Here is a 14026-nt window from a genome sequence, read left to right on the forward strand (position 1 = left end):
CAAAATCATCAGTCAACTGGAGTTTCTGGGAATTCAAATGAATTGCCAGTTGTTTTCTCCTTTTACTTCAGCCAGTAAATGCTCCTTGATCTCTGCTCCAGGCCAGGGTCTTGTCTGGGCACAGGGGATGGAAACAGAGATGAATGGTATATGATCCCTGCCCTCAGGGAGCTCCCCATCTGGGGGTGAGGAGTCCAGCCACAGCAGGACAATTGTTGTAGGAGCAAGCAGCATCTACAAGGTATTGTGGGACACACAGGAACGGCAAGCTGGCATGGGATGTGTTACCAGCCGTCAGTACCTTTGCTGAGCAGTTAGGATGAGCCTGCTCCCTGGGTACAGTTGCCACAGCCCTGCGAGGATGGCCTATCTCTTCCCCAGATGCAGAAACAGGTTCAGAGGGTGGCATGTTTGTTGTTTTTCTCCCTCTCCATGGAGAGATTAAGCTATTTGGGGAGGACGTAGGCACCCCACCATTGAGACACTGAAAGAGGAGCCGGATGTCCATTTGGCAATACTGAAAATATTCCTCTGATAGTGACCACCAGACTGGGGGCCTCTAAGGTATAAAATGGTATTTCCTTCATTTTTAGATTTTTGCATTAGTAAAAGATAACACATACATGTGTGAAAAAAATTCAGAGCAAAAAAGGGCAGTTGAGTCTCATTCCCACCCCAACCCTGAGGCCCCTAGTTCTTTCCCAGGACTACAGTCTCTTCTAATTCTTTCCGATAATTTATGCATATAGAGTATGTGTATATGTGGATATACACATAGCTCTTTATTTCTCTTTATTTTTAGCTAGAGAGTCTAGTTTCTTGATAAAATTTCCTTTTGAAAGAGTCCAATGTTTTCTTGCAAAGCTAGAAAGAATAGAAAAAATTTAAAAACTCTTTAGTATTTATTTTACTACCCATGATAGAATAAATAAGCTCTGAATGCCTAAAAACCCCAGAATAACAGTAGCTTAAATAAGCAGAAGATTACCCTCTCTCACATATGGAGTCTGGAGGCTGCTGATCAGGGTTGCTAGGGCGACTTGGCTGCAGGAGACCCACAGGGACCTCCTTTTAGTCCCTCATCCCCAAGGTCCAAGATGGCAGCATCAGGATTCCAGGGAGCAGAATAAAGGGCACAAACAAAAGGGAAGCAGCTCTCTTAAGTGATGTTCCAGGAACCGGTTACCTGGCACTTCTGGTCCAAGATGTGGCCTATATCCCACTGGCCACAGCTAAATCACACAGTCACATCTGGTTGAAAGGGAAACTGGGGAATGAGATCTTTATACTGAGTGGCCCTATTTGTCCAGCTACAAATTCTGTTACCACGGGAAGAGGGGAGAGTGGATACTGGAACATAAGCAGCCATTTCTGCCACACTACCTTACCTATAGCGCTCTGCCTGGTTCAGAGTACAGATTCCTTCCTTTATTCATTTAACTCATCCATACTAAGCAAGTGTTTGTTGAACTGAACTGAAGGCAGATGAAAGATATGGCCTACTTGTATGAGGATAGCAGAGGACAGAGTTTCTGCTTCAGAAACTCAAGAGGGACCAGCTGAGACCACGAGAGCACGGTCATCTTCCTGCCTGATTGCTGTCACACCCGTGTCAGAAGGTCCTTACCTGGGGCTCAGCCTCTCCATCGGCACAGTGCTCTCCAGCACACACTCTCCAACCCTTCCATCTCAACGTCTCCATGATTCTAAGTGAATCAAAGGCAAAGGACCAAGTACTAACCATGAAGACTCAGGGTCAAAGATGAGAGATTAGAGAGACTGAGGGCTCATTGGGTCTAGCCTCGCCTGGGGTAATCTTTATCTTTCAAAAGGTCTGAAGTCCTCAGACAGTTGATCCTGTGTAGCCAATGAGCTGGATCTCAATCAACACTGGTACCCACCCAAGTACTGGTAAAAGTGGAGAATGAAACTGCAGAACTCTGGCCACAATGAGGTACCTGTCAATGGAAATTACCCCCAAGCCAAAGAAGCATCAGGCTGCCACGGCAGCAGACTGCCTGTCAACAGAAGGTGTCTGGGGGAAACTATCAAAAACAGTGGCTGGGGAGGGGCAGTCCATGAAGGACAAACCATGGGGGAGGGGGGCTTCTGCAAAGAGAAACCTGTGTGCCTGATCCAGGAAGCTTTATTCGGAGGAAGAATGATGCAGGATGAAAACAAACCAAAGGATGTCATTATTTAGTCTTCAAATGGTTTGGAGATATTCCACAGCAAATACCCTAAAAACGAAGAGATTTTTCAAGAAATCTTGGACATTTCCTCATCAGTAACAAACTGGCTTAGGGAAAGGGAAACCCAAGGTGAGGATACATAAACACTATTTTTGAACAGAATATTGTAACATTATCTAATTCTCTACGGTCTGTGGTTAACTGGCTTTAGTTAATATTGGATAGTCACTGGGGAGAATTCCTTGTGAGGAAGATGTTAAGCCATTTGGAACCAAAGCACAGGAAAAACTCCTGGGCTACTTAGAGGTTTGTGATGAATCAAGTGAACTTCAGTGGGGGGAAAGGACAGACTACAGATTTGGGGGAGCAGAAGGCACAGCCCAGGAGCTACATGCAGATTACAGCTGCCGGGGGACTCCCCAGGAATTGAACCTATCGAGGAATTTTTCAAGTAGAGACTATGCTTATGGAATGTCTGACCAATCGCAGCTCTGGGTGTGTGAACACATTTAGAGCAACTCCAGAATGAAGAAGGGAGGCCAGCTGAGCCTTGCTGTCCATGGTCCTGAAGCATCCTTCAGCCCTCGACTGGCCAACAGTTGCTTCTCCTTTCCCCAGGACATTAGGCTATCTAACTTCCCCAAGCAATTCTAAACCTGGTGAGGATTTTAATTTTCTATCTTATTGAAAAATGTGTGGTTTATACACTGTCGCAGAACAAATAGAATTGGGATTTATGTTTCACAACTTACATGGTTTGTCTGAGCTTTTTCTATATGTCTTCGGCAGTCCTATCACATTTCTGACAGTTACATTTTTTTTTTCTTTCTGGGAAGTTGGGGAGAAGCAGAGAACATGTTTTTCTCCTTTCTTCACTGACCTTTACTTGGGAGTATTTGTGTGTCATCTATGGATTTATCCATGTGTGTCTCTTGTGAGAGAATATTTGCATGTAAGCACCCAGAGCGTGGGGTTGTATGTTTGAAGGTGATGTGCTGGGCTCCAGTGTGTGTGCATGTATGTATTAAATGTAGCATACGTGTTTGCTTGTGTTTTTGTGATGTGGCTATGGTGGTGGTGATGGTGTACAATAGAAACAATTAGCCAATTAATTAGATGTTATTCCAATTCAGATGTCATTAGTAACCAAACCTTTCTCTTCACAGTGTCACGCACTGATGTGTACTGGGCCTGCCAGCCATTGGGAGGAGTTGAATTATTCTCCATGCCCCAAATTCCATGTGTTTTTAATTAATTTCACATTATGTGTTTGCAAGGGCAGCACTTTAATTAAATAGGTAAAGAAAATACTCTCAGTTATTAATTGAGATACATTTCTTCACTTTGTGCTGCAGAGTCTTCACCGGGAAGTGCTGTTAAACAGGACATTAATCCCAATACTTTAACTAATTCCTTTCTCATTATTAAAGCAGATTTACAACTTTGGAGTCAGGACGTTGGTGTGGGTTTTTTGTTTATTTGTTTGTTTTTCCTAGAAAATTCATCTGTATCCTAGAATCAGCCTGTAGCTCAATGTAAATTCAGTGTGGAATTTAGTCAGTTATTAAGTGGATTTAAGTGGCTGAACCCTGGTGTAATCTGACCAGCAATGCATGAAGGAAAGAGTTGGAGGTGTAAAAAATGTCAAATAGCTTTCTCAGATGCATTAAACTATTAATAAAGATAAAACGATCTTTATGTTTGGGGTTTACAACATCTCTTTTATGATATTGAGAAGCCACTTTGATTCACGACTCGTTGGCTTCAAGGTCTGCTGTCATTATTCAGAAGGTGTCAGGAAGAAAACAGAGACAAGCCGATCAGCAGGGAGAGAGGTGAGAAGAGAAACAGTTTAGGACTGCCCGGGGCTGGGCTGGGCTGAGCATGGAGAGGTACTAGTGAAGGGATGATGTACAAGGCAGCTGGCACCCATGTCCCTGCCTTGGGGCACCCTCTCCACTTTAGCCAGAGGCCTGTTTGCTTGAGGCCCTTCTGGGGAGGTCCTGGCCTCTCTGCAGAGGGGCTGGGCTCTGGCAATGTTGAGGAGTATGGGGGTATTCTCCATCTGTCCCATACCCTGACTCCTACCAAGTCATCCCCCCACCTTTTTTTCCCTCTTCCCTGCTCTGTATCCCAGGAGGTTAATCTCTACGGACACCATGCAACCCCTGGGGCCCTCTGGGGGGCCCCAGTCAGACACTAGAGGGAGAGAAGAGCAGGAGGCCAGAGGGTTCATCCCCAGCCCTTCCTTGCCTCACCCCCACTCTGTGGTGACTGCTTTCTGTTTACATCTTCTTTCAGCCCCTCTTCAATGGGTTCCTATTTTCTCCAGCTTCTGGAACAATATTCCCTCGCCCTTGCCCTTCAGGCCTTAGGGTGGGACAGCTCCCCATGGATGCCTCACCATCCCATGCTGGTCTCCCTAGTCTGCTCACAGCTCTGCAGAGTAAATCCTCCTCAGTTGAACCCTCTTGAGTAGGCTAACCATTTTCTCCTAGACCCTGACTGATTTAGGAGTCCCCCCAGAGAATCAGACTCTGGCCCTTCTGGAGCTGGGCACAGTTAGCAGGATGCGGGAGAGGGAGCCAGAAAGGAGGAGCCTTGGCATAACGCATCTGTTGCTCAAGGAATGTTGGTGCACAGCGGCCTCTGTCCAAGGTGGTTCAGGCATGGCACTCCCTGTGCTCCCCCTCCTCTTTCAACGAACACTGGCTGGGCAGCGGCCAGGGCCGGGTCCAGTGCAAGGGAGGCCCTGCCCTTACGGAGTGTGCAGTCCAGTGCGGGATGCAAGCAAGAGTTCGAGCACAGGCATGAAGTGCTAGTGCAGGCGGGTTTGGGGCTCTGAGGTGCACACAAGACAGACACTAGGCAGAAGGGCCCAGGGAGAGCAGATTTCTTAGAGGAAGGAACATCTAAATAAAGAATTAGAAGGATGAGAATGATGTCTGAGAGAAGGAGCTGGGGGAGAGGCCACAGAGAGAGTGGCATGAAAAACAGCATGCACCAAACCCCAGTGGCTGAGAGAGGGCTCCAAGCTTTTGACAAGGGCCAGGCATGCAGGAAGCAGCATGTAGACAAAGGAGGTGCAGCCAGAAGGAAAGCTGGAGGGTGGGCAGTGGTACGTCAGGGAGCCTTCCTTTCCCCTGTCTTCACCCCAAGCCCGATAAAGGGCTTCTGCCTTCCTTCTGAGGGCCATGAGAGCCTTCAGAACAGGCAGAAAGCCAGGTTTACCTTTTGAAAAGGGCCCTCAGTCTACCAGATAAAGAACTGAAATGACTGGACACTGGGGGATCCCATCAAAGGAACCAAGGTGAGGGGGCTTGGCAGGGGAATGGAGAAAAGTGGGCCCACCTGATTCAATCTGAAACCCCCCTTTCCAGAGGGGGGCCCAGAGAAGGCCATACCTTGCTCAGGTCACACAGGGAGACACTAGCCCAGGGTGACAAAATCAGAGCTGGAGGGAGCAGCCAAAGTCTGGAAGCCACCTTGTCCTGGGAAGAAGACCACTTGGGGAGAGGTTTCAGGGGCAGACTCTGGGGCCCTGGCCACCCACATGTTTCCTTGCAGGGTGGGTGGTCTTTGAACCAGAGGAACCCCACCCTGGCAGGACCTGGCCCGTCACCTAGGTACACCCTGGGCACCTCGGCCCAGCGCCAGGGGCTTGGCACAGGTGACTGGTGCTTCCCACTGAAATCATGTGAATATTAAGCTAATCAAAGCCTTGCCTGGAAAGGGATGGGGCTGGGAAGGCGGCCCTAACGAGCTGCGTGTCACTCCCTCCACCCTGCGCGTCTTGCGCTGTCCCATTTGTCTGGCTGTAATCTACATTTCAAATGATTACATGGGAAGCTGAAGTGGTAGTGACAAGGATAAACGAAGCTTGTTAAACTAATAGCTGCACTAATGCCCAAATATGTGAACTTCCCGACGCAGGCCGCATCCCAGCCTGGCGGAGCTGTCAGCCCCGCTCCCCCGGGCTCCGCCGCCAGCCGCGGCCACATGATGAATGGCCCTGTCGACCAAACTCATCCGGGGCCCAATTAAACAGGCAGAAATGAACTGGAGCCGTCAGGCAGCCGGGGAGGGGGGGAGGCAAGGAGGGGGTAGGCTGAGCCAGATGAGGGGGGTGGGGGGGTAGTTAAACCTTACACAGACTGGGAGAAACGGAGGTGGGGGGGAGTGGAGTGGGCAGGGACTCGGGGTGGGGAGAGAGAGAGAGAGCAGCCTGGGAGAAGAGAGGGCCAGAGACCTGAGAAAAAGAAAGGCAGCTACAAAGAGAAGAGATGCTCCAGTGGGAGGGGGATGAGAGACAGGCAGAGACACACAGAGACAGAGGGAGAGGGGGCACCTAGAGACACAGAGATACATGTACACAGAGAAAGGCAGAGACAGAGGGGACAGTGGCACAGCAGGGAGGGCAGAGTAATGGGGGAGGGAGCTGTGGGGGAGGGGAGCTGCAGAGGAGAGGGCCAGAAGAGAAAATATGTCCTGGCAAGCGGGGAAGTCGTTCTGTCAGAAAATGGTCATTTAATGGTTTGCCGAGCCCGCGACAGATATGTCATCTGAGGCGGCTCAGCAGCAGTCCCAGGGCATTTCATTTATTAATTACCAGCTTCCAGCCAGCTCCCTCCGTCCCCTGCCTCATGCCCATCATCAGCCCAGCCCCCTGGCTGGAGGCCCCACAGGCACCTCGGCCCATTTTCCGGAGGAAACAGCCAAGGCCAGAGAGGGGCAGGGGGCCAGAGCCTAGGTCCACAGGCTCCAGATGGAGGGCTCAGGCCACCCACCAGGGTGTGTGACCTTCCCAACCATGCCTGTCCCCCAACCTCCCTCCCCACCCACACTGGACTGACCCTCCAGGACCAAGGGTGGGGAACCCAGCCCTCCCCCTCCCCTACAACCACCTGAAGCAAAGCGGGGAGGGCAGGAAGGATAGTCTCTCCTTTTCTTCAATATCTACTACACTTCTATTTCATAAATATAATCACATATCGCTTGTACAATCATTTTTTTTCCTTTTATTGAAACTCATTTTTATAGCCCTCTCATTTGATCTTCCCCCTCTCACCAGTTCCTAGGCCTTTTAAATGGCTAAATTCTTTAAATTTTGACCCAAGGAACTAGTCCCCATTCTTTCTTTTTTTTTTTTTTTTAAAGATTTTATTTATTTATTTGACAGACAGAGATCACAAGCAGGCAGAGAGGCAGGCAGGCAGAGAGAGGAGGAAGCAGGCTCCCCGCTGAGCAGAGAGCCCGATGTGGGACTCGATCCCAGGACCCTAAGATCATGACCCGAGCCGAAGGCAGCGGCTTAACCCATAACCCACTAGTCCCCATTCTTAATCAGAGGCAAATGCTAATATCCTCTAGAGTGGCCCCTTGCAGATGAGAACTACTTCACCAGGAGTGTTCAGTAAAACAGGAATGCACACTCACATATTGTGTTGGTGTGAGCCCTGCCCGCCCGCTGGCAGCTGCACACCTGTGCACCTGCCTGCCTTTCCTCTCCTTCAGCCTCCACCCTCTTTCCACACTGGCCTGGGTCTCCTTGTACCCAGAGAGTTGGGAGCGTCTCAGGACGCTCAAGAATCTTCTCAGGGCACCTGGGTAGCTCAGTGGGTTAAGCCTCTGCCTTCGGCTCAAGTCATGATCTCAGGGTCCTGGGATCGAACCCTGGGATCAAGCCCCGCATCAGACTCTCTGCTCAGCAGGGAGCCTGCTCCCCCCGCCCCCGCCGCCTGCTGCCTACTTGTGATCTCTGTCATATAAATAAATTAAAAAAAAAAAAAAGAATCTTCCCAAAGGAAGAAAGGCACTGAAATCCCTGTTCAGAAATGATGGCTCCAGCTAGAATCAGACCACTTCTCTCTGTCAGACATCCGGGGCAGGTAAAACATTACTGCAGCCTCCAGGCTGGCATGGATCTGGGAAGCCGGTCTGAACCTCCCACCTCACTACTGTGGAATCTCCTGGAATCTCCAGAGGGCCACCCAGAAACTTCACATGCCCTATGCCTACCAATGAACTCAGGGCAGGTGCCCACCCCAGCCAATGGCACCTGCAGCCTCTGTCCTCTGATTTGGGCACCATCCTCCAGCTACTGGGTCACCAAATGCCTCTTGGTCAGCCTTTCTGTCTTCCCCCATCAACTCCACAGCATGGACATCCATCATCTCCCTGGGGTTTAGGCACCAGTTTGGCCCTACTGTCCTCCATATCATAGTTTGGGGGCCTTTCTAATGGACCAACTTTCTCTCTTGCCTAATATCCTTCAGAAGTATCCCCTAGTCCTCAGGGAAGAATTCAGAGTCCATTTCGATCTTTAAGTGCTGCCTTCTTTTGCCCCTCATCTCCTGCTCCTGCCGCTTCCTTGCTCAGTGCTCAGGCCATCCTGAGCTTTTTGTGACGGGGAGACTCTCCTCTGCCACTGGGACTTGTAGCAAGCTGTCAGGGCAAGCCGTACTCTGGAGGGGCCCAAGGACGGAAGTGTGCCATGCAGGGGTGTGTGCAGCAGGGGCTGGAGAAGTCCTCTCCGGGCTGCTCGGGAGGCACCTCCAGCAGAGGATGGCAGACCTGGCACAAGGACCTTTCAGGATCTTCTAGCCCAGGGTCTCCGTAACTCTGTGCATCTGCTTCTCAGAAACCTATTCAGGTAAATGCCCTCTTTGTGAGCCCCTGTTGGGGGGCAGGGCCAGGGCTTCAGGAACACGGAGCTTTCGTTCATTCTTAACCCCAGCCCAAGCCTCTCTGTCCTCAGAGAGCAGCTTGTCAGGGCAGAAGACACGTGCTCACTGAGGCTTCCTGTGCTTGTGGGGCCCAGTGGGTATCCCCTGCAGTGTGATTTAAGAGAAGATGACAGTGCAAGAGTGGGCTGCAGTCCATGAGCTCTACCAGCAGACATCAGGCCTCTCATTGTCAAGATGGGTAAACTGAGGTCCAGAGAGGAAATCTAAAATCACAGAGTGAGCTGTGAGCAGGCCCAGAGACAGAGCTCAGGTGACCTGCCCTCATTCTGAGGCTCTTTCCCCCAAAATAACAGTGCCACCTAACCCTTGACATCAAAACCCCTTGGAGGAGCAACTAAACCCCTACTGAAAATAACTCTACAGCTTTCATTAATCTTGCCATGTGGAAACTATCGACCATGCCTGTTTTCCAAATCTCATTTAAATATGTACAATTAGTATTATTCTCTCCTTAAATGATCCAGTCTCCCAGATTTTTAGGAGGAATATAAACATACTCATATGAGTGACTTGCCCTATGCTTGACAACCTGAGAAAAGAGCCGTATGGCTCTGGGTGATTTTTGTCAGCTCAGCTTTGCTTTCATTGGGGCTGTGCTCTCCTCCACTGTGTGTGATTTGGCTGGGGCTTCAATCAATCTCAGGGCAGTACCCTCTCTGTGGCAATAGTCACTGGTCCAAGAGATGTGCACATGACCCCTCCAGGCCAACCAGAGTGCTTCCCTGGGATTTATACACTGACATAGAAACTCCCTCTCTCTGCTGCAGTGTAAGACTAGGACTTTCAAAACGTCTTTTCTTCACCTGCATAAAGGAAGCCCAACTGCAATGATAGATGGAAACACACCCAAGAGGTAGAGAGAGAGAGAGAGAGAGAGAGAGAGAATCCTAATGACTTGGTTTAAGCCCTGGATTCAACCATACTTAAAGCCACTACAATCCCCTGAAGGTACCCAGTTCCATGGCTCAGTTACTTCTGTTTAGTCTTTATTTTAGACTAAATTAGGATTCTTTTCTTTGCACATTAACGAGCCCTAAAACTAATACAAGGCCCTTTCTCACATCAGCCTGTTTCACAACAGCTGGCACACATACAGCACCCTGCTCTGAGCCACTTCGGGTATCGTGCTCACGGACATACTCTCTTGCCAGCAGGGACCTCCCAGCTTTAGGACCCTGTTTGCCCCATTCCCCTACTCTCCTGCACCATCTCCTCAAGACTTTGGGGGTTTCTCTCTGTAGGTGGAGGAGAGTTGACCACTGGAACCCCTATCTGGGCTCCAGGGAGGTTAGGGACTCTGATATCCTTTTGGGTTACAGGCAAAGTTGTCTCCAGGGGAACAAAAGAGCCTCTCTCATTCAAGTTGTCTGATCTCATCACTGTCCTGTTCTAACACCTTCAGTGACTCTCCCCCAGCAGGGGAGGACCAAACTCCTTAGCCTTATTCAAGACTCTTCACAGTCTGCCCTAGATTTTTCACCCACTACCCTGTTGCCTCTGGGTCTTTGCTTATATTTTTTCTCGTTCCACCCGTGAGGGTCCTTCCTTCCTGTCTTTCAGGCCCAGCTTAAGCACTATCTCTTGTAAGCAGCCTTTCTCATTTCCCTACTAATAATGAGAATTGTTCTGGGACCTCCTGTTGCATGTTATCTGTCTCTCTTTTGGAGGCCATCATATAGTCTGTCTTGTATTAAATGTATTATTTCTTTTACCTGTTGTTTCCCCTCCCCCACCAGACCCCAGACTGGATAACTGTTAATTCATCCTTTAGGTCTCAACTCAAAGGACACTTACTCAGAGAAGTCTTCCTTGGCTGTTCCTCCCTGACAAAGTCTATTCCTCTTGTTTTCTTGTCCTCATGGCACTCCAAAGTCTTCTAGAGCAGCACCTATCAGAGATTACAATAAATTATCTATGACTGTAATTATTTGATAAATGTCTGTATCCCATTTGAATATACACTTCTATGACAGCTGAGACTTTGTTTTGTAGCTAGAATGGTACCTGGAATATATAAATATTAGTGGTATTAGTGCTAGTAGAATCAATGACTGAACAGGTGAATGAATGAATGGATGGATGAATGTCTTCCTTAGCCCCTTACAACTGGAAGCTCACTGGGATGGGGGACTATGTCAGTAATCTTTACATCCCTCTTAGTTCCTAGCATGTGGTCTGCAATAGGCGGTCAGTGAACATAAATTTAACCATCATCAGGTGTCTATTTTATGGGAGTTCCTGGACTCTACCCATGGTGCTACAACATTAACCAGGAACCTAGGGTCTCAATCCAAGCTGCGCCAACAATTGAAAAAATTTAACAACCATAGAGAACATTTCCCTAATTCAGGCACACTAAGGCTGCAGAAATTACTTGAAACAAGCTCCCTGCCCTTGGGGAACATATAGCACAGTTGTCCTGAGTGAGCTGTACTGACCCATCTTGTCTCCAGTGGAGTATGACATTGTTCTCAAGTTTTATTGCTACAAGATGGCCTTACTCAACTCCTCAGTAAACAGCATTACACAAACGCCATGCACACACATGCAAATCCAGAGTGGACAATAATACTAGGCATGTTAGAGTGTTTGATGGGATGGTCACTGGAAAGCAAGCCAGGAGCCAACTTTAAAAACAATATTTATTTATTACAATTGGCAGAGCAATGGAGAAAATTGCCACTTAGATAGGATTTTACATTTTGCAAAGCGTTTTATAATCAGCACAATTTTTCCCAACAACTCAAGAGGACAAGTTGTTTTTGCCATTCCTGTATGCAGGCAAGAAACTAGTGTAGGAAAGTGAAGGAAAATGCGATGCTTCTACTTTCCAAGCACAAGTTAAAGGGAGAACCCTGACTTAACTGAATGCAAGCAAGCACCTTTTTTGAATGTATGGGATGTGCTGGGCCCTAGGGATCTGGTTGTACATAAGGCCTACATAAGATTCTGGGATTTGGCTCACTGCTGGTTTCTCTAGGGGTATGTGTCCTTTGTCTCACTGAAAGAAAAATAAAACAATGTATTTTCTTACATTGCCTCCACCTATCAGTTTGTTTAGTCATCTCTCTTTTAAAGTGTTATGCAAGTTGTATCAGTCAGGATAGGCGAGGTAATGCTGCTGTAACAAAAAAATCTCAGTGCCTTAAAACAATAAAACATCGTTTCTACCTCAAGCCATATGTCCATTGTGGGTCAGTGGGAGTGGAGGGAAGGGGAAAGGGGGAGAAGTGGGGAGGCTCTGCTCATTGCAGACATTCAGAGCTCCAGACAGATGGAGTACCTTTCACCTGAAACATCATTGGTTAATGTGCTAGAGGAAAAAGAGAGTTCCAGAGACTCCTGCATTAGTAGTAATTCAATGCCCTGGTGTAGAAGTGACACATATCATTTCAGCACTCACATATGGGCTGAAACCAGTCACACAGCCCCACTGAACCATGAGGTACCAAAGAAATACAGTGCTACCTTGTGTTCAGAAAGTGGAAAGACTAGGAGCACTTAGCAAACAGCTCTAAAAACTGCAGTGCAAATTAAATTTCATCCCATGACAAGAAAAAGGAGAGCCAAATTACTGAGTTTGTTCTTAAGTCTGGAAAAATACCACCCCTGTAAATAGAAGGGACTTTTGCAACTGATAATTTGTGCCTTTTTTTTTTTAAGGAAGGCAAAAACCACTGACACCTTTTCAAACACTGACTTTTACCAAAATTAAGAGGTTCAGAAGATGCATTAAAGGGAGAATATCTAGCTAATGCAGTAAGACAAGAAAAATAAATAAAAGGCATACAGATTGCAAAGAAAGAACTACGTTTGTCTCTATTTGTCAGTGACATGACTGTGTATATAGGAGATTCTAAGAAATCTACAAAGAACAAACTACTAGAACTAATAAGTGAATTTAAGATATCACAGTATAAGGGGTGGGAGGTTGGGGTACCAGGTGGTGGGTATTATAGAGGGCACGGCTTGCATGGAGCTCTGGGTGTGGTGAAAAAATAATGAATACTGTTTTTCTGAAAATAAATAAATTGGAAAAAGAAAATAAAATAAAAAATAAATAAATTTTAAAAAAAGATATCACAGTATATAAACTACTATGAAAATCAACTGCACATCTGTATATTAGGAATGAAAAATTAGAAAATCGTATTAAAAATAAATACCCTTTATAGCAGCATTCAAAAGCACCAAACAATTTAACAAAAGATGTGAAACTTTTCTACACTGAAACTACAAAACAATACCAAAAGGAATCTAAAAGACCTAAATAAAATGTATAAATTAAAAATTGAATGAAAAAATCATGGATTGGAAGACTCAATGTTATTATAATGTCCATTTTCTTCAAATTGATGTAAGGATCCACTGTAATCAGATGATTACAGCAAGATGATTTTAAATTTTATTTGGAAAGGCAAAGGACCAATAAAAGAAAAGCAACCATGAAAATGAATTACAAAATGAGAAGACTTAACCTACCAGATTTTAAGATCTACTATAAAGTTATAAAAATCAGGGCGCCTGAGTGGCTCCATGGGTTGAGCCTCTGCCTTCAGCCAGAATCAAGATCTCAGGGTCCTGGGATCGAGCCCCACATCGGGAATCTCTACTCAGCAGGGAGTCTGCTCCCCCCCCCCCGCCTGCCTCTCTGACTACTTGTGATCTCTCTCTCTCTCTCTCTCTCTCTGTTAAATAAATAAATAAAATCTTTTTTAAAAAGCTATAAAATCTTTTTTAAAAAGCTGTAAAAATCAAAATTGTGTGGTTTTGGTGAAAGGACAGACAGATAAATCCATGGAACAGAAGATTCAGAGATAGGTTCACACATATATTGTCACTTGATTTTTAACAAAGATGCCAAAGCAATAAAAGGGGGAAAGGGAAAAGTCTTTGACACATGGTGCTGAAACAAATTAATATTCATATGAAAAACAAAGAATCTTGACCCTGTGTCACACTTTATACAAAATACATTTAAGGTGGACGATAGACTGAAAAATAAAAGTGAAAACAGAAAGGAAAATACCTTTGTGAATGAAAGATTTCTTTGAAAGGACACAGAGTATAAATCATAGAGGGGAAAAT

The 14026-nt window shown here is 46.8% G+C and overlaps 1 long non-coding RNA gene across 1 annotated transcript in view; it reads right to left on the bottom strand.

Moving 5' to 3' along the window:
- LOC122917460 overlaps positions 1-14026 on the bottom strand; it is a 78629-nt gene that overhangs the window by 27261 nt on the left and 37342 nt on the right. The window contains exon 3 of the long non-coding RNA XR_006386395.1: positions 10733-10826. This is a non-coding gene — a long non-coding RNA (uncharacterized LOC122917460). The remainder of the gene's footprint in view (positions 1-10732; positions 10827-14026) is intronic.

Source organism: Neovison vison, chromosome 9 (assembly GCF_020171115.1).
Source record: "Neovison vison isolate M4711 chromosome 9, ASM_NN_V1, whole genome shotgun sequence".
Classification (NCBI taxonomy): Eukaryota; Metazoa; Chordata; class Mammalia; order Carnivora; family Mustelidae; genus Neogale; species Neogale vison.